General features: G+C 46.6%; 1 protein-coding gene across 9 annotated transcripts in view; it reads left to right on the plus strand.

The window, feature by feature from the left end:
* The window catches only part of GULP1 (GULP PTB domain containing engulfment adaptor 1), a 1095073-nt gene that overhangs the window by 312066 nt on the left and 760832 nt on the right, over positions 1-22175 (plus strand). The window contains exon 1 of one of the 9 annotated variants that reach the window (XM_044302634.1): positions 3483-3590. The exons of the other annotated variants lie outside the window; for them this stretch is intronic. The gene's annotated coding sequence lies outside the window, so the exon portion shown is untranslated. Of the gene's footprint in view, positions 1-3482; positions 3591-22175 lie in introns of those variants that run through there. 9 annotated transcript variants of the gene reach the window in all.

Raw genomic sequence — 22175 nt, forward strand, 5'->3', positions numbered from 1 at the left:
GGAAACCTCCTCCAGCAAGGTCCACAGCTAAAGACTAAATGAGCGCATTAGCGGCTGAGATGCCTGTGGATCTGCCAGGCTGATGAGAGGTTTGTACCCTATGCCGTACCCTCCTACCCCAGGGACAGATGACATCCCCGTCTTCCTGACACCCCATGCTCAGCTTGCAGTGAAATGGCTGACACCACATGAGATGAGGCTTTTAAAGGGCTGTGACATCACAAACGGATGTCTAGCTGCTGATTGGCTGTCTGCATGGCATTATGGGTGATCTCACGTTTCGTGGCTTCTTACTTTCACTTTGTAAAGTCTAACCGCCATTTTAGGAAAAAATATATTATTTACCACAAAGCGCAAGGAAATTTGGAGACATTGCAGATCAGATTTTTTCCTAAATTTCGGATTGGATTCCACTTCAGATGCTTTGAGTCGCTGAACACTAATCAAGATGGTGAACTTTTAGTTGAATTAATTGTTATAATGTGTAATAATGTTTCTGTCTATGTAAATACAGCCATACCCTGGACTAAAGTGCATTAAATACATATGACTTCTAATGTTACTGAATTGCAGTCACTAACCAACAAAATGCTTTGCTCGGAGCCTTTAGCAAGCATCTGCAAACTATTAAAACTCACAGGAATATGAGACTTCCCATCTCATATTCCTGTACTGTTGTCTGCTAAATAAGTAATCGCTCATTTTCTTTTAGGCTTTTGGAAATAATTCTCTGTTACAGTACATGAAGTTGCTAAGGCTACTTTCACACTTGTGTTCGGAGCGGATCCGTCTGGTGTCTGCACAGACGGATCCGCTCCTATAATGCAGACGATGGGATCCGTTTGCATTATATTTCAGAAAAAATTAAGTGTGAAAGTTAGTCAGACGGATCCATCCAGACTTCACATTGAAAGTCAATGGGGGATGGATCAGTTTGAAATTGAGCTATATTGTGTCAACTTCAAACGGATCCGTCCCCATTGACTTACATTGTAAGTCTGGAAGGATCCGTTTGGCTCCACACGGCCAGGCGGACACCGGAACGCTGCAAGCAACGTTCGGGTGTCCGCCTGGCCATGCGGAGCGGAGGCCAAACGGTGCCAGACTGAGGCATTCTGAGCGGATCCGCATCCACTCAGAATGCATTGGGGCCGTACGGATGCGTTCGGGTCCGCTTGTGAGAGCCTTCAAACGGAACTCATAAGCGGAGCCCGAACGCTAGTGTGAAAGTAGCCTAAAAATGTTGCCTTCATATGTTCATGCAGTCTTTCTATGTCTCGCCATTAACCTCTGCTTGTTGTGAGGGGATCACGTTTCAGTGATCTGGATTTGAAAACTAATAACTTGGCAGCATGCTGCAAGTCTTCAAGGAACTAGTAGCTCAATGTAAAAAATAGAATCTCCATATCAGGTTTACTTTGTTGTAGTTTTTTTTATTTTAACAAAACAAATATTTATTTGGCTTTACTGGGAATGTCAGCATATTTGCACATAAGCTTTTGCATAACTCTAAGGCCTCTTTCACACGGGTGAGATTACTGCACGGGTGCAATGTGTGAGGTAACGAATTGCACCCGCACTGAATCCTGACCCATTCATTTCTATGGGGCTGTGCACATGAGTGGTGATTTTCAGGCATCACTTGTGTGCTGCGTGAAAATTGCAGCATGTTCTATATTGTACGTTTTTCACACAACGTAGGCCCCATAGAAGTAAACGGGGCTGCGCGAAAGCAAGTGCGGATGTGGTGCGATTTTCACGCATGGTTGCTAGGAGACGATTGGGACCCGATCATTATTATTTTCCCTTATAACATGGTTATAAGGGAAGATAATAGCATTCTTAATACAGAATGCTTAGTAAAATAGGGATGGAGGGGTTAAAAAAAAATAAAAAAATTATTTAACTCACCTTATCCACTTGTTTGTGCAGCCCGGCTCCTCATCTGTCTTCTTCTTTGATGCCCAGGAGGAAAAGGACATGTGGTGACGTCACTGTGCTCATCACATGGTCAGTCACATGATCCATCACCATGCCACGTTGTCTCAGTTTCCAATCCAAGAAACAGGCAGAGGTGAGACCTTCTTCTACCGTCTACTCTTCTGGAGTGCCAAGTGGACTTTATCATTTTCTATGTAAAAGACAGAGAAAGGACAATAGCCATTATACTATGCTTTAGGCGCCTTTGTACCCAGGTGAAGATTTATTAGCTTCCGGCAGCCTCACTGTTACTTAAAAGACAGACAGGCCATTCGTTGTGGCACTTGTGTGTAGAAGATAAGGACATAAACCACCGTTACTGAGATAAGAACAAGGCAAAGAGCGAAGTACCAGTGATAAGATACCTTTTATGCTCTAACAAGACTTTAGCCTGATACAGGACTACGCATAAAGCCTGTTAAAAGGGATCTACAGTATTGAATCTCCATATACATGAGACACTGTTTATATCTGGATGTAAATTGCTGTCAAGACCCTGCTTACAGTAAAGTTGGATTCAAACCATGTCTCATTCTTCCATCTCCATACTACAACCACTCTCATCATTTTGCACCACCAAGGTGCTGGTGTCACGATTCTACCTAATTCAGAGGCCCAGCCGCACAAGAAACCAAAAAATCCAATCACCATCAAGGGCACCTCGATCACCACCTGGCCGGTGTCCCCTGTAGAAGAGTGTGCCCCGGAGAATTTGGTGCTGTTTTCCCCTTCACTGCAGCCTGGCCCAGGGAGTGCCAAAACTGTGAGTAAAGAACTACCTGTCACTATTCCTTGGTCCACCGTCACCTCACAAGTTATCCCCCTGCGGTCCCGCCTTGCTTCACATGCATTACATACTTCCACCACTAGAGGTCACCATCTCACCATTTATATAGTGCAGCCACAGGAAGTTAGAGGGAGAATAGGAGTTGGGAGGGTATAAAGTGAATTATCACTTTGAGGAGCGCAACCATTTAAAATAATGAAACAGAGAGTTTGCCTGCTGTGAAGGAGATCGCCCTTGGGTTGCTGGATTACTGAACTATAGACTATTGGCAAAGGAAGATAACTGCTGTTTATCAGGTTTTAGTCACCTTTGCATTAGGTGGAGAGTTTCTAAGCTACAGGCTGCCTACCATAACCAAGGACAGAAACGCCATCTGTCAGAATACTTACTGAGTAACAAAAGCAAGATCAGGAACCAAGTGCAAGTAAGAATATCACCTCTACTAACGTGAGCTGGAGCTAACCTATACACTTCAACTCAAGGAGCCTGATAATTTGGATTTGCAGCTTTATAATTTTTTTGCCATCTGTATGCAAGACAAAGTTATGATATTGGGTGCCTTACTACATCTGACAAATAAAGTTCCTGTTTGGTTTAACTACTGCCTCATTCCTCATTCTTGTGCTCCATCTCTTAATTGCACCTTACAGTGCTGGCATCATGAACACAGGGGCCCAGCCACCAAAGCACCCTAAGCATACCCACAACCATCAAGGGCACCTCAACTTCCATCTGGCTGGTGTTCCCTGCAATAGAGAGTACCCCGGAGGATTTAGTGCTGTCTTCCTCATCACTGCATGCCGACCCAGGGAGCTACAAAATGGTGAGTACGACTACTTCCCCCATCAGCCCACCTACTGCCCCTGCGGTACAGTCTGCTACAATATGACTTGTATCTATCATTTGTTAGCAGTTTTTCCCCTCTTTAATCTGCCTGTAATTTTATGCTTTTTATTAGCTATTGGGTGGGGGCTAGCTGGTTTCATGTCTGCCAATACACTACACATGGAAACATAGAGTATGCTGCTTCCTAACTACTTTTAGCACAGCGTCAGAAGCCGCAGCAGTAGTAATAGAGGACATTATACATCATAAATAAGTTCAAAACCCAGCAGTTGAGGCAGAAAATGACTTGATAACAGCAGTCTCAATGTCTGTCTTCATGTCTGTGCCTGTCTCCAGCTGCCCCTCACTTATCCTTCTCCTCCCACTCTCCACTTCATAGACTTCTGTGAAATCTGATCCTTTGATGAGCAAACTGCCCATATTCATTGAAAATACATTTAAGCAGTGACTTGAGAGTTAGTGCAGATGGGGCAGAACATGAGTGTCACATTAGGATAATAACAATATAGCTCTGAACTCCACCCAAACCACTGTCCCTATATATGTGGATGATATGCCATAAATGACTGACCCCCAACTGTGCACCGGTCCTAAGAGGGTAGTCAGACAGAACTAGGTCAGAAACGAGAGAAAGGACAAAGATCCATGCAGAAGACAAACACAAAGCCAGGAGTCAAAAAACAGCTTAGCATCAAGACCAAATAAGAGACCATGTAAAGTTAATACTAGGCAGAGGTCAAATACCAGGAGTACAGAGGGACCAGCAACATTACAGTGTTAATGTAGAAAGGGTAAGGTGTGTAGGGGTAATGCAGGCAGCATTAATAGTGCCAGTAGTAGTAGCACAACAAAGAACAGACTAGGGATGAGCAAACCCGAACTGCACTGTTCAGGTTTGTAACGAACATTACAGTGTCCGGGTGCCCAAACACGGACATTGGCGCGAAAGTCTGTATTCATTGTTCAGAGTTAAAATAAAGCTTGTTGAAAGGCTGCAGTGCAGCCCATCAGCAAGCATTTAAGCTGTGGGCACTTGGAAGCCATCACAGTCATACCTAGTATTGGCATGGCTGTGATTAGCCGGAGCATCATGTGACCCTGCATACATAAAGTCCGTATCACGTGGTGTGCCGGCATTCTGCTCTGAGTAGTGTAGGGGCAGGATGCTACTGCAATGTGGGACAGTGTGTGTAAGTCTGTGGATGACCTGTAGGCATTTGTGAGGGTGCAATACAACACCTTTCCACCAGTGACACAGAAATACAATATTGAATTGGGCTGTTAAAGCTAAAGTCATTATTGGGGTTAAAAAAATCTGCATTTTCATCTGTCTTACTGTAATAGGAGAGTGAATCAGTCTGTTAATTGTGTCAGTGACCTATAGCCATTTATTGGAGCGCAAAACACTTCATTTGCACCCGTGACACAGAAATACAATTGTTTGTCAGCCAATTTGGTAGGTGACCGTAAAAAATGAGAGAGGATGTGGCAATGGTTGTGGTGCTTGCTGGTGGTGGTGGAGCTCCCACTGTAGGGAGAGGATGTCATCGATATTTGCCAGCTATGTGCCCAAATGAAACACCCTCCTCTGGTGCATGTAGGTGACAGGAGGTTCTGCTTCATGTTGTAGGCCTGAATACCCCTCTACGAATGGTGAGGCCAGAACAAGTAGAGGTGGTAGCAGATTGGATGGCTGACAGTGACTCCAGTTCCTTTCACATTGTCTCCCACCCGGTCCCCTGCAAAAGTAGAAGAGATTGAGTGCACTGATGCCCAACCACTTATGTTTGTGGATGAGGACATGAGAGGACCACTGCAGCGCATCTCTGCTGATGATGACGAAACACAGGTGTCAACTGTTGTGACTTTCTGCACTTTGCAGTCTGGCTAGGAGGGCAGGGGTGAGGAGTGGGTGGAAGATGAAGGGGAGGAAGTTGAGGTCCTAGACCTCACATGGCATCCAGGTCATCCAAGTGACGTGTGCAGTTTGGAGGAAGAGGTGGCGGCCACACAGCACCAGCCACACAGCAGGGTGCAAAAGCCGAGCGGCCGGCCCCAAGCCAGTATGCCTACTAGGGACAGAACACACCTAAGCCAGCTGAAAGGAGTTCCCTGGTGTGGCAGTTCTTCAGGCAATGTGCTGATGACAAGACATGGGCGGTTTGTCAGAGCCTGCAGCAAGGCATAAATGTTCTAAACCTCAGCACCACCTGCATGACCAGGCATCTAACTGCAAAGCACAAGCTGCAGTGAAGTAGACACCTGAAAAACCACAAAAGCTGCCACTACTTTTCCAGGCGGCCATCCCTGCCCTGCACAAACAAGTGGTGGGGAAAAAAAAAATCAGGTTTGCACTGTGCAACCCCATCAATTGCAAGGTCCACCAGCAATATATGGAGCAGTAAGCACAGGCAGGGAAATTATATCTCCCTAACTGCCCACTGGGTAAATGTAGTGGTGGCTGGACCCGAGGCAGAAAGATGTTTGGCGCCCATCCTACCGCCACCGAGGATTGCTGGATTTTTCTCAGTGCCTCCTGTTGCCACCCACCTCCTCCTCCTACTGTGTTTCCGCCTCTTGTTTCTCCTCTATCACCTCCTCATCACGTCAGCACAACACCTGCACCACCAACTTCAGCACAGCCAGGGGGAAACAACTGCAGGCTGTTCTTAAGCTCATATGTTTGGGTGAAAAACCCCACACCGTGCAGGAGCTGTGGGCAGGCATGGAACAACAGACTGATGAAAGGTTGGTGCCGCTAAGCCTCAAGCCTGGCCTGCTGGTGTGCGACAACAGACAAAATCTCATAGCAGCTCTGGGCCTAGCCAGTTTGACGCACTTCCCTTTCCTGGTGCATGTGCTGAATTTGGTGGTGCAGAGGTTCCTAGAAAATTACCCTAATATGTCAGAGCTGCTGCACAAAATGCGGTCCGCCTGTGCGTGATTTTGGCATTCTCACCCTTCTGCCACTCGCCTGTCTGCGCTGCAGCGTAACTTCTCTCACCGCCTCATATGCAACAAATCCACCTTGCACATGCTGGAGAGACTGTGTGAGCCGTAGCAGGTGATAGTGGAGTTTCAGCTGCAGCACGTACGGGTGAGTAGCTCTGCGGAACAGCACCACTTCACCACCAGCGAGTGGGTCTCTATGCGGGACGTGTGTGCCGTGTTGCACTGTTTTGGGTAATCCATCAACATGGCCAGCGCTGATTATGCCATCCTCAGCATTACTATCCCACTTCTAAGTCTCCTTGAAAAAACACTTTGGGCCATGATGGATGAGGATGTGGCACAGGAGAGAGAGGAGGCGGAATAGGGATAATTTCACGGTTATCAGGCCAGTCATCCACAGGTGGCTAGGAGTTTGGTTTCCTGCACCAACAGCAGCCAGATACACAATTGTCCAGCCAGGGCCACAGTTTTGGAGGATGATGATCATGATGAATATCCGCATTCACAGCTGGCACCCAAATCGGCTAACTGGCATCTCTGAAGCGTGGCTGGGGGGATTCAGAGGACTCAGACAATACACCTGCCATCGAGGACAGCTTTTTATTGCCTCTGGACAGCCTGGCACACATGAGTGACTACATACTGCAGTGCCGGGGACTGAGTGGAAGCATGAGGCGGAAGAGGAGGAGGAAGTCGCTAATGCAGCTGGGGCACTGTCAGCACTGGAGAAGGGAGGGTTAACATGGCTGAAATATAGAAAAGCTTTGACAGCATGCCACAACATCTAGCATCACAATCTGATATGGACCGTCTTAGAAGGAGGCAGTGTTTCAGCAACATAGTGGAACAGTACACATGTCCACACATAGTGACTGATGAGTCTGCTCCATTTAACTTCTAGGTTTCCAAATTGGGCACATGACCTGAGCGTGCTTGCACTTTACGCCTTGGAGGTGCTGGCCTGCCCTGTGGCAATTGTATTGTCCGAACGTGTGTTTAGCTGGACAGGGGGGTGATCATGGACAGGCACCTCTGCCTGTCCACAGCCGACGTGGACAAGCTCACATTCATTAAACCGAACCAGGCATGGATCCCACACGGCAGATTAGAGAAGTATACCTGCCACAACCAGCCATTGTTATACTCCAGTGCACTTTGTGCTTTCTCTTTGCTATTTCCCAATATTTTGGGGCATCCACAAACCAAAAGACCAAAAAAAATTAACAAAGAAAAACAAATGTTGGCTACCTCCTCCACTTTTACTGCGTGCGCCGCCACGTCCCCCTCCACCGATATGTCCGCCTCATCTTTCACTCGAACTTCCACCTCCTGGCTCAAGATTATTATGTCTCATATTGGCAGAGTAGAGAAGTATACCGGCCGCGCCCAGCCATTGTTATACTCCAGTGCAGTTTGTGCATTCTCCTTGCTATTTCCAAATGTTTTGGGGCCTCCACAAAGCCAAAAAATTGTAAGAATTAAAAAAAAAGCATAAATAAATAAAAATGTTGTCTACCTCCTCCACCTCCTCCATCTACAATGCCACATCCACCTCCTCTTACTCTACTTGGAACTCCACCTCCTGGCTCAAGATTATTTGTTTAATTGGTAGAGAAGTTTACATCCCATTAAACTTCCTACTCCACTTGGACCTCCGCCTCCTGTTTCAAGATTATTATTTTTTATGTGTTTTATGTTATTTGAAGTAGTTTCTCTATCCACATTTGTTTGCAGGGCAATTGTGCTGCTTTTGCCCCCTTTTTGGTTCCTTTTGCAGCCCTTTAGCCCTTTCTATACAGCCATTTTTCAGCTCCAAAGTTCGGGTCCCCATTGACTTCCATGGAGTTTGGGGTTCGGGTCAAAGTTCGAACCCAAACCAAACTCTGAAATGAATTTTGGCTGAACCTGTCAAACCTGAACATCCACGGGTCAGCTTATCACTAGAACAGACAAGACCTTAGATGTGTGTGTGTGTGACCGGGTTGTTGCAGTAGTAGTAATGGTAGAGGCAGTAGGAGTAATGGAAGTGAGAGATAGGGGGGATTAGCAACAAGGAGTAGCAATCGCAGTGGTCTGTTGGCAGCATCAGGCATATGGTACGGAATATGATGGTAGGTATACAGACAGCGACAGTGGCATGATGTCAGGCTTACAGCTGCAGTGGCATAATAGCAGTAGCCATACGGTATGAAGAAGCCAAGCAGCAGCAGCCTCCATACAGTATGGAGCATGATGATAGGCAGGCGAAGACTTGCAGTACCATGGTGTGGCACTATCAACAACTGCAGATCTATCAGATGGTAAGGATACGCCTTAATGCTTGATGGTAACGACACACCTGTCATTACATATGCAAGCAAGCATACAGCTTGCCATTCTTGCCAGCTTGCCCAAGGATTCAGATCTTTCTGGCTCTGTCCCCCACTTAGATGATTGGTCATCATGGCCAGTGTTATCTTTATCATAATCATCCTCATCATCCTGCACAAGCGACTCCTCCATCTGCTGTTCCACATGCAGTGGTAGCTCCTTATCCTCCACTTATTCCTTGAGCATACACCTTGATGCTTGATGGTAGCGACACACCTGTCATTGCATATGCAAGCAACCATACAGCTTGCCATTCTTGCCAGCTTGCCCAAGGATGCAGATCTTTCTGGCTCTGTCCCTCACTTAGATGATTGGTCATCATGGTCAGTGTCATCATCATTATCATAATCAGCCTCAACTTCCTGCACAAGACACTCCTCCTTCTGCTGCTCCACATCCAGTGGTAGCGCCATATCATAAACTTACTCCTCAATAGGACTTTCTCCATGTGGGTTTACAAAAACGACACAATGGCCAACAAGATATGTAAGCTGTTTTGCTTACACTGCCCATTGTTTCATCAGCGTGAGCATCTGCTCTAAGTAAAATATCAGTTTTATGATATAGTTGATGCTCCAGTTGCCCCTACTGAATAATCTGGTGGCCTATTCGAAGGTCTGCAGGTATGTGTTATATGTGGGCCCTTTAAACTTTGGCATACTTAATGAATTTAATGTTTTGTATTTTCTAATATCAGGCTGGCGTTGTCATTACATTTATTCGCCCGTGGGTGATGCTGGTGCCACATAGTATATATAGCTTAGGAGGAGAAAAGGCAAGTTCCACAATGTAGTTGTCCTTCTTTCCTCTGAGCCCTGATCAAGCCTGAAGTGTTTACTGCAGCCCAGCACAAGAAAGAGAAAGTCTAAGTATGAATATAAAGCAAGTCTAGTGAAGATTAGAGCTGATTCTATCCAAGGGACTTTACCAGCACCAGTGACCAGGAGCAACTTAAAGATACCTGGACACAACTGGATCATTATTGTGCAGATTTGTCCTTTTCCACTAAATGCCTTCTGGGACATAGTGGACCTGAATATTTAAGGAGAGCATCCTGCATCAAATAATGTAACAGAGAGTTTTCCTGTGACGAGGGAGAACGCCCTTATTGGATTGCTCAAGATAAATAGGAAATTATATTCAGTACCCGAGTGCTAGAAAGTGGACTTAATGCAAACTTACCCATTCTTTGCCTGTAAAGTAACAGCATTAGAGAACTCCTCAACTGACAATTGTCAGACCTGTATTAAGGAATTTAAGCTAAAGTAACATCTGGATTATAACTTTTACTATATTGATGAACTGTAACAACTGTCCTGAGACCATTGATTCAGTAAATGTTCAACTGTTTTATAACAACTGATTCCTCATCCTTGCTACTACTTTCAACATTTCAACACCTTATGGTGCTGGCATCACAAACACAGTGGCCCAGCCACCAAAGCACCTTGAACACCTATACCATCAAGGGCACCTCAACTGCCATCTAGCTGGCTTTCCCTGCAATAGAGAGTGCCTCAGAGGATTCAGTGCTGTCTTCCCATCCACTGCACTGCCAACCCAGGGAGGCTCTGCTAACCGTGAGAAAATAAACTACTACCCCCATCGGCCCACCGTCACCTCATGTTTTTTCCCTGTGGTCCAGCTCACTGCAGGTCTTGAGTATGTGACATGTGTCTCTGATAAACTGTCACTGCCTGACCTTAAAACTGCACATGCTCCCTGCTGAAGTGATCTGTGCATGACAATATCATTCACCACTTTATTCTGCTTGTACAAACATTCTAGCAAATGTAAGGTGGTATTCCAACAAGTTTGTATGAATGTCACTGATGATGCAGTGCACTGGCAGACCATTCTTTTACAGCAAGTCCAGGGAGGGCATTCCTTGCCACATAAGAATTGCTGAAATTTGAGGATGGTTTCCTGGACATGGTCAGCACCCTGTGAAAGCCACTGTACTTTTTCAAAAAAACATTGCACGACTAAATTGATCTTGTGTGCAAGTAGGGAGCATGACTTATTTTCCCCAAATGCAGCGTGGCCATGATGTTCCTGTCATTGTTACTGACCACCTTACTCAGTTAGATTTGGCAAGGACACAACCAGTAGGATGTTTGCTGATTAATACACTTTAGCAACTGATCAACTGTCTGGCTACTCTCGCTCAGATCGATCACCTCTAACACGGTATGGCCACGCTGCACTATGCAAATAGGAGAGAAGGGGAGTGGGAGTGACTTTTTACCCTGCTGCTGTTCCAGGTGTCCACAATGACATGCAGCTAGCTGCACAGCGATAATTGGAAAGAGTGGCCCATGTTCTCTGCCACGTGACAGTACAAGGCATGGAAGGCTTTTTAGGAGAAACAATGCCAACTAGGTACCATATCTTCCAATGAGGTTGAGCTCATGACAAGGACACCTTACTGCACATGGATGCAGGATTTCTGCTGCAAGGGATAACTGGAGGACACTAGTGTTGGTCGAGCACCAAAGTGCTTGGGTGCTCGAGTATAACACCTCAGAATGCTTGGGTGCTCTACCGAGCACCCAAGCACAATGGAAGTCAATGGGTAAACCCGAGCATTAAACCAGACACAACCTGCTCTGAAGAGGGGAGGGTGGCTGGTTCACATAAAAAGGTCAGACATTTATGGAAACACCACTGAAATGGTTTGGGAACAGCATGGGGAGGATGTCTGGATGCATATTGGACTCCAAGGTCGCTGTTGGGAACGATATTGTCTGAGTAGTATGCCAATTTTACAGACTGACAATAATACACACAAAACCGAAGATAAAATCGATTTTATAGGAAAATTTGTTAGGAAACATTCTTTCCTGTATATTTACTTGTGCATAAAGTGCAAGTGCTGGCAAAAATTACAAGGAAGAAGCATTCCAATACAAGCTGTATGTCACATAAAGGAGGGCCTCATTCACATTGTGGTACAATTGTTCAGGTAGTGGGACTCCTACACTCATAAATCCTATGCACTAAGTGAAAGGGCTGCCAAAAATTATACAGAACCGGCACTCCAATACACGCTTTATTACACATAAAGGAGGGCATCATACACACCCTTGAAAAATTATGAGTGATGGCCTGCTGGTGACCCTCAAAAACTATTGGAGCAAGGGCCGGCTGATCTGACCATCTAAAACATTAGGGGTGAGATCCTGCTGCTGAGCTGACCCTCTAAAACATTAAGAGCAAGGGCAGCCTAATAAGCATGTTGATATGATGGAGGAGGAGGAAGAGAACGAGAAAAGGGAGATTGAACCATGTACCCTTTTTAGTAGTGGAAGGGGTGCATGGGAATACAGTGTATTCAATACAACATAAAAGCCACATTTAGAGTGCCTTTATGTTCAGTCACTTTCTTCTGGTCAACCTGTCAGCATTTTCAGTTGACAGGCGGATGTGCTTATCAGTTATTATGCCCCAGCAGCACTAAATACACTCTCTGACAAAATGCTGGCGGCGGGGCAGGTCAGTACCTCCAAGGCGTAGAGCGCCAGTTTGTGCCACGTGTCCAGCTTGGACATCCAATAGTTGTAAGGCACAGAGGGATCACTGAGGACACTTGCTACGTACTCCTTCACCATCTTCCAAAATTTTTCCCTAATTGTGACACTAGGACGCACATCAGGTTAAGGGTAGTGTTGATCGAGCATGCTTAGCTGAACACCAGTCTCCTCCCCGCACATTTGTTGGCTGCTACTCAGCTAATAAACGTGCAGGTAAGTACTTCCCTTCACTGTAATGCTGTAACCATGTTGGTTAGTGGCAATATAGTGATTGGCTGGCCAGAACGTGTCATCGGGTGCTATATAGCACCCGATGACACATGTTCGGCTCAGTGTTAGATAAGGAGAGCCTTGCTGAAGAAGGGAAAGATAGTGTAGGGTGTGAATTTTTTATTCCGTAAGTTTAAAAACTTGGCAGAGACCCAAAAGTTCTTTTAAGGACTATTGTTGTGTGTGGCAGCAGCAATATATATTTGTAGTGCAACCTGCGCTAAATTGCTAAAACTTTACAGATCCAAAAGTCTTTTTATGGACTGTTGTGTATGTGTGTGGTAGCAATATATTTTTTAGCACATCCTGCGCTAAATAGCGTGCAATAGTTAGGCCGCTGCAGACAGCGACATTATCTGCGCTGTATCTCCTGTGTAACGTGTGCGCATCCCAAAAATATCTGTGACATCCAGTGTACTTTTTCAGTAGATGGTGTCCGCTGCGGACAGTGACATTAGCTGTGCTACATCTCCTGTGTAACATGTGCACATCCAAAAAACATCAGTGACATCCAGTGTACTTTTTCCATAGACGGTGTCCGCTGCGGACAGTGACATTACCTCTCCTGTATAACGTTTCCAAATCCAAAATACCTGTAATTTTATATTAGCCGCTGCTGACATCAGGGACATTATCTGTTGTATTTCTACTGTGTAATATGTGAGCATCCCCAAAATATCTGTGACATCCAGTGTACTTTTTCTGTAGACCGTGTCCGCTGCGGACAGTGACGTTACCTGGGGTACATTTCCTGTGTAACGTTTCCACATCCCAAATACTTGTGACATTCCCTGTAATTTTTTATTAGCCGCTGGTGACAGCATTGACATTACAAATCCTATGCAACTGTATGTGTGACAAACTTTCAAGCATATATAACATTTAATATGAAGAAGGCGAGCAGTAAGGGACAGGGAAGTGGCCGTGATGCTCGCAGAGGCCGTGGCCCTGGGCATGTTGAAACTGTAAAATTCACAGAGATGCCACCATTCTAAAACATAACCTTTAATGCTATTATATAAAAGTCAATACACCCTCATGAATACAAAAAAAATATATATTATAAATAGTAAAAGAAAAGAAAATCAAAATCTAGGTCGGATAGTAATACCTTTCTGAGGCTGTTGTGTGAGGGTTAGAATATGTTAGTAGGGCCTATAGGGGGTAGTTGTCACGGCCATGCCCATGACCGTGACTCCTTGACCGCATGCGGTTGCCTGCGGTTTTATATGGGCGTTCAGCCACGGGTGAGGGCCGCTGGTGTGTGGCCTCACTTGTGGTTGCCGCAGGCAACTAGTTTTGGTTGTTGGCAGCAGAGCAGCCTGAGCGTTGCCTAGGCAGCTTGCTGCCTTGGCATGCGGTCTCACCTGACTGCTATTATGGTGGTGTGCACTGTGTTTCATGTATTGTGTGCACTTCCCCTATATGTGTGTTTTCCCTTCTGTGTACTAGAAGGGTTAACTTCCTTCCCAGTGTGTCTGATGTCACTGGGTGTGGTTGACCGGTGGGTGTGGCCTTTGGGCCTATATAACCTCTCTCTGTGGCAGGGCTCAGTAGGTTGCTGCAGCCTTGCTAGCTGGAGCAGCCTCCTGTGCTTTTCCATCTGCCTGTGAGAGCCACCACTGTGGTCATAAGATTTAAGTTTATGTTTAAGATTTTATGTATGTTATGCTTATGTCTTTATGTGTGTGTTGTTGGTGGATGTTGTCTGTTGGGACTTTCACATGTGTTTGTGCAGCATATGGTTCTGGGTCCCTGTCTGTTTAGGGATCCAGTCAGCAGGGCTGTGGCAGGTTAGTGAACTTCTGTTCGCCTGCCATTTCCGTATTGCTGTTTCTGTCCCCCTTTTCCCAACAGCTTGGCCATTGAGGCTCCTGCTCCTCCGTGTCAAGGAGGAGTAGGTTGCCTTACCCAGCTCCTAGCTCAGGGATCTGCGGAGGGTAAGATAGGGCTCCGAGGTTCCGGCGCATGGGCCCTCCTACCCTAAAGGTCGGCCCATGCAGGTTAGGAGTTAGGGTCAGGGTAGGGATGCTGTAGGAGGTGACCTGCTCCCTATCCTGTGGCCTCATGGCCGAGTAGCCACTGCAACACCTGGCATCTCACGGCTGAGGGTTTCCCCCATCCACAGCCGTGACAGTAGTGTCCCTAACTCTGGCCCTGATGTAAATGATCCTACCTAGATATGGAATAGCCGCCCTGATAAGGGCGATCCCGTTTCTCAGGCCTCCTAGTAACCCTAGAAGGACCCTAGCAAGGGAGGATGACCTAATAATTAACATTAGTGTTGAAACTGTACCTGCTGCCAGAGCACAAGAAAAACAATCATCCACTATACCTAGCTTCATGTCCCACTTTGCAGGGCGGCTCAGGACAACGCTCTCAAAGTCAGACCAGTGCGACCATGTGGTCGGTTGGATTGCAGCAGATAATGCTTCCAGTCGGTTAAAGGGAACCTGTCATGTGGATATTTGATTATAATCTAATTATATAAAATCATTAGCTACTAGAAAGTACCTTAGATGTATTCACTTACTGGTATGACAGATGGTTACCTCATAATATACACACAAAGATGCCACATGTCGCATGCTAATAAGCTGATTTGAGTCCAGCGTGATGTCAGTGAGTCCAGTGTTTATTTAATTCAGAGCTATAGCCACTCCCCTGCCCACCTGCTGCTGAGTCATACGGAAAATAACTGTCAATCAGCTTCAGGTGGGCGGGGAGAGTCAGGAGCTCATGAATATTCAGGACTCTTTCAATACAAGATTTTGGCAAATTGACTGGGTCAGTTAAGGAAAGTGACTAAGCATTTTGCAAAGATAATCAGTCACTTATTTATGTTGCCCTTAGTTAGAACACCATAAAACTGGTGACAGCTTCCACAATACATCTGCTTCCACAAAATACTGATTGAGGGGTGCTATATACCTTCTTCTACAAAATCCTGATATAGGGGTGCTATATACCTGTTTCCGCCAAATACTGATTGACGTCATGGCGCCGCCTGAGCCGTACAGCGAGGGACACAGGATGGAAGATGCCTGCATTGCATCGCTGACGTGGAGGTAAGTATAACATTTTTTTTTTGTTTGTTTTATATGTACAATAGTTTTACTGGCACATGAGGGGGGCTCTTGTTACTGGCACATGATTGGGGGGGCTCTTGTTACTCGCACATGATGGGGGAGCTCTTATTACTGGCACATGATGGGGGGTGCTCTTGTTACTGGCACATGATTGGGGGGGGCTCTTGTTACTCGCACATGATGGGGGAGCTCTTATTACTGGCACATGATGGGGGGTGCTCTTGTTACTGGCACATGATTGGGGGCATCTATGGGGGCACATTTTACTGGCACATTATATTGGGGCATCTATGGGGGCACTTATTTCTAGCACATTATTGGGGGCACTTCTTGGCACATTATGGTGGGCAATATAGGGGCATCTACTATAGGGGCATTTTTTATATGTACAACAGTTTTACTGGCACATGAGGGGGGCTCTTGTTACTGGCACATGATGGGGGGGCTCTTGCTACTGGCACATGATGGGGGTGCTCTTATTACTGGCACATGATGGGGGGTGCTCTTGTTACTGCCACATGATGGGGGGTACTCTTGTTACTGGCACATGATTGGGGGCATCTATGGGGGCACATTTTGCTGGCACATTATATTGGGGCATCTATGGGGGCACTTATTTCTAGCACATTATTGGGGGCACTTCTTATTGGCACATTATGGTGGGCAATATAGGGGCATCTACTATAGGGGCATTTTTTATATGTACAACAGTTTTACTGGCACATGAGGGGGGCTCTTGTTACTGGCACATGATGGGGGGGCTCTTGCTACTGGCACATGATGGGGGGGCTCTTGCTACTGGCACATGATGGGGGGGCTCTTGTTACTGGCACATGATGGGGGGTACTCTTGTTACTGGCACATGATTGGGGGGCTCTTGTTACTGGCACATGATTGAGGGCATCTATGGGGGCACATTTTACTGGCACATTATATTGGGGCATCTATGGGGCACTTATTACTGGCACATTATTGGGGGCACTTATTTCTGGCACATTATTGGGGGCACTTATTTCTGGCACATTATTGGTGGGCACTATAGGGGCATCTACTGAGGCCACAAAACCAGGGTATTTTATATGGGGGGCTCTGTACAGTGGCATTTTATACTGGGACACATTATGGTGGGTACTATGGGGAAGGGGGAAAGGAGTACTTTGGGGTCATCTACGAGGGGGACTAAGAAGGGGTATTTTATACTTGCAAATTATGGGGGACACTGAGGGCATCTACTGGGGCACTATATATGGGACATTTTATACTGGTACATTATTGGGGGCGCTAGGAGGAAGGGGGAGAGGAGCACTATGGGGGGGCATTTACTGCGGGCACTATATAGGGGTATTTTATACTGGAACATTATGGGGCACTATGTACAATAGTTTTACTGGCACATGAGGGGAGCTCTTGTTACCCGCACATGATGGGGGAGCTCTTATTACTGGCACATGAGGGGGGTGCTCTTGTTACTGGCACATGATGGTGGTGCTCTTGTTACTGGCACATGATTGGGGGGCTCTTGTTACTGGCACATGATTGAGGGCATCTATGGGGGCACATTTTACTGGCACATTATATTGGGGCATCTATGGGGGCACTTATTACTGGCACATTATTGGGGGCACTTATTTCTGGCACATTATTGGGGCACTTCTTATTGGCACATTTTTGGTGGGCACTATAGGGGCATCTACTATAGGGGAATTTTTTATATGTACAATAGTTTTACTGGCACATGAGGGGGCTATTGTTACTGGCACATCATTAGGGGGGGGCTCTTGTTACTCGCACATGATGGGGGTGCTCTTATTACTGGCACATGATGGGGGTGCTCTTATTACTGGCACATGATGGGGGTGCTCTTATTACTGGCACATGATGGGGGTGCTCTTATTACTGGCACATGATGGGGGGTGCTCTTGTTACTGGCACATGATGGGGGGTGCTCTTGTTACTGGCACATGATGGGGGGTGCTCTTGTTACTGGCACATGATGGGGGGTGCTCTTGTTACTGGCACATGATGGGGGGTGCTCTTGTTACTGGCACATGATGGGGGGTGCTCTTGTTACTGGCACATGATTGGGGAGCTCTTGTTACTGGCACGTGATTGGGGGCATCTATGGGGGCACATTTTACTGGCACATTATATTGGGGCATCTATGGGGGCACTTATTAGGGCACTTATTAGGGCACATTATTGGGGGCACTTATTTCTGGCACATTATTGGGGCACTTCTTATTGGCACATTATTGGTGGGCACTATAGGGGCATCTACTGAGGCCACAAAACCAGGGTATTTTATATGGGGGCTCTGTACAGTGGCATTTTATACTGGGACACATTATGGTGGGTACTATGGGGAAGGGGGAAAGGAGTACTTTGGGGTCATCTACGAGGGGGACTAAGAAGGGGTATTTTATACTTGCAAATTATGGGGGACACTGAGGGCATCTACTGGGGCACTATATATGGGACATTTTATACTGGTACATTATTGGGGGCTCTATGAGGAAGGGGGAGAGGAGCACTATGGAGGGCATTTACTGCGGGCACTAAATAGGGGTATTTTATATTGGAACATTATGGGGGCACTATATTCGCTCAACTGGGGGCATTACAATGGTTTATTTTTTTGCACCGTCACATTATAAGGAGAATTATTTCTACGGGGGGGGGGGGGGGGGCATTATGGTGGGCTTTTTTACTCCCCCATGGTATGAGCTCCCTAGTAGCAGCACCAGCCTCTCCCTGCTCTGCAACCCCACTGTCCCTTTTACAAATCCTTATTATGAAATCTTTCTCATTAGGATAAAACACATCAGCTCCACCCAGCAAAAGTGTTAAAGTGTTGTCTGAGATCCCCAAAGGCCAAGCCAAGTAATTGTAAGTTTTCATGGGAAATATGTTTATGTTACAGTATACACATATAGCATACACTGTGCTACTGTCACGGAAGGTGTACAGGAAACAAGACAACACAAAATGACTATACGACTCACTGGATCCAGAACTAAGGAACAAAAAGAGAGAACCCTGCATTAGACCTGGCACTCTCCCTGACTGCTCAGCCTATGCGAAAATACCAATTTTTGATTGAAACGTCTTTATTGCAATCAGTCGTTATACATACGTTAGTACTGTGTCGCAGCACAGGCACAAATCAGTACATAATAAATTACACGTATTCGTCTTTGCGAGCATGGCATTGTTATGTAAAGCACAGGTTACCCTACACTATACATCGCAATGAATGCTACACTAGCATACCTATTCAATCACAAAACCTCCCAACAAAAGCATTTAGACAGTGATGAGGGAAGAGGAAGTGGGAAGGAGGGGGTAGGGAGGGGGGAATCACATGCCCAAAGCTTTATTGGGAGGACAAATACAAACGGGGGGAGAGGGAGGAAGGAGAGGGGTTTAACCAATGGCAGATGATCGCATATCCTCGTACCTCGACTGTATAACACCTGAACACCCTATAATAGTGAGGGGACACGACCACCGGCTCCCTACACTAGATACGGAGGGAGTCAGGGTCACCTGGGATCCAGCAAACAGAAAAACACAAATGAATGCACAACACTTATCTTGTAGAAGACTGGGAAGTAGGATCAGCATGCACACACACTCCAGGAAGTAATATAAACCGCAAACTGATGCACTATGGGGAGGAATTTAAAGGGATGCAATCAGTACATGACAGCTGATAGAGGCTAACGAGATGAGGAACTGAAAGCAAAACAAAGGAAGCTCAAGGAGGAGGTTCTGAAAGGCATCTGTCAGAGCTTCTCAGATGTCTGGTGGTGACAGCTACACAATATACAGTATACCTCTACACTGTGTTGTCTGTTCTATAAGCACCATTGTTTTCTGATGGTGGACAGAAAATAATCTGGAAGTGCCCCTCCTGAGACCAGGCTCTGGATTCGATCCGCCACTGCAATCTGACTGCTAGCACCACCAACCCCCCCCCCCCCCCCCCCCCCCCCCCCCGGGTGTTGATATGTCTGCTAGCACCCCCCAACCCCCCACCATCAGGGATCTGTCTGCTTAGCCTCCCCTTTCCCCATCAGCGGTCTGTTTACTATCCAAACCCCCCACCCCCCCGTTACCACTTGGGTCGGTCGACAGGCTCAGTGAAGGACGTGAAGGGACGTCAGCGGCATGGCGGCGGCAGGGCAGAGCTTGATGGATGTCTCCAATGTGACTCGTCTTCATAGGTCAGGACACGATGACAACACGAAGAAGCGGTCACCAATTGAACAGCATTTAGTGTCTCGGTCAGCCAGCCAGTGAAATTGGGGTGCACCTGACCTAGGTGAGATGCTGCCAGCAGGGGGGAAAGGGGTGCTGGGGCTCTAAGCTTTGGGGGGGTCTGCTGAGCTAACGGATGCCCCCCTACGGCAGTACCACCCCCATAGCCCCGATATATGGCAAAAAAATTATTGCTTTTGGGGGAGGGGCTTGAGGGGGTGACACCATTTTCTCCGCACCGGGTGACACCAGTCCTAGCAACGCCACTGCTCTTGACCAATTCAATGCCTTGAAATTTCACTGATGCCACTCTCCCATCATGACATTCCTCAACATAGCGTGCATTGGACGTGTCCTTCAGTTTCGTTATGTCAGATATGTGCTCCTCAATGCGACGCCTCAACTCACGCTTAGTTTTACCTACTGTACATACTTTACACCACAGATACATGTCATCAGGTAAACCACCCCCACATATTTTCAGTCAATGAACAATCTAATGTAATAAGATCTATCAGTGATACTGTCAGTGAATGATTTACCTTTAACAATATAGCTGCAGAATTTGCATGACCCACATGGAAACGTGCCCACTATTATATTCTGTAACCATGTCTGCTGGTTCTGCCTTTGATAAAAGATATTAACCAAGCTGTCTGGGATTAGAGGTGCATAAGTGAGTGTTACATTTAGGCCAGAAATTCGGCTTTCTTATACCGGGGCATACTGGGGTGAAAAAATAAAATAAACATCTGTTTCATATAGTGCACATCTAGGATTATAGGTGCATAAGTGAGTGTCACATTTAGGCCAGAAATACGGCTTTGGCATACTGGGGAATACTGGGTGAAACAAACCCCTCTGTTTCATATAGTGCATGTAACCGACCGTTTCAGCAGACAATGGGTTAAAATCCGTTTAGGCGATATGCCCCTTTCTGAGAGACAGGCACAGCTACTGCAGAACACCAACCTCCCGAACTGGATACAAAATAGCACTCCAAACTGGAACCTCGCAAATAGCTGTCAGCAGACGAACAGGAAAATCGTACAGTCAGCTTACACTCCTGGCAATCAGTCTCCAACAGCATACAGGGAATCCCCCCAATAACGAGACAAGGCTCCGTCTTGAGGGTCAGCAGTGGTCTGATGTGCTGTCACACCCATCCTGGTTTTTATTACAGTTTTGCAAATACAGAACAGATACAACACATCCCCACAATGCATCATGGTTTCCTCCTCTCTGTCCCAGAGACAACCGAAGGCAATCCAATTATCTCTCAGGACAAAGGGAGATCACCAATACACATGTGGAGACAACAGGAAAGACATCACCATTTAAACACACAATGGCACACCCCCACAGCAAACACAGACATTTAACATACCCCCAGATAGCTCAAGTCTGAGTGCATATCATTAGGTGAATGGCACTCAGAATAAACAAATACAATAATATTAGCTATCTGGGTGCCCTCACATAACATACAATTTAACCGAACGCATAATAACATAAAATACAATTCTACAGACAGATTTAAGCTGTGCGGCCGGTCTATTTTCTCCTTTAAAGTTACTATGGGCCATAATCCTGAGGCAAGAGGCTTTTAAACAGCCCTCTCCCAAATCCAGTGGCGAGGTTGGTTTCGCCACACATCTCCCCCCCCCAGGGAAGACTAACCAGATACCTGACCTCACGCCGGTCGGTACCTGAGTTAGTCTGGCAGCCCACCCACAACCCAATACTGGACCTGTTGAATTTTGGGGCCTGGCTCTGTTCTGTAGGTCCCCAGCTGTTGAGTGTGCATCTGCTACTCCTTGCTTTGTGGTTCTCCAGCTTGGAGCTGTAGGTACTTGGTGGGCAGAGGCCGACTGTGCTCTGCCCAGATGCCAGCTCTTCCGCTGGGGTGAGGGGGGTACAAGCCAGTCCTGTAACATGGGGGTTGGTGGAGCAGAGGCTAGCGGCTCTCTGCCCTGATGCCAGCTCTTCCGCTGGGAAGGGATCAGTGGGTATTCCAGGCTCATCCCCTGCCCCCAGAACTCGGTTGGGAAGTAGCTGGGAAGGGGAGGGCTCGCTTACCTCCTCCTC

Source organism: Bufo gargarizans, chromosome 8, assembly GCF_014858855.1.
Source record: "Bufo gargarizans isolate SCDJY-AF-19 chromosome 8, ASM1485885v1, whole genome shotgun sequence".
NCBI classification, from domain to species: domain Eukaryota; kingdom Metazoa; phylum Chordata; class Amphibia; order Anura; family Bufonidae; genus Bufo; species Bufo gargarizans.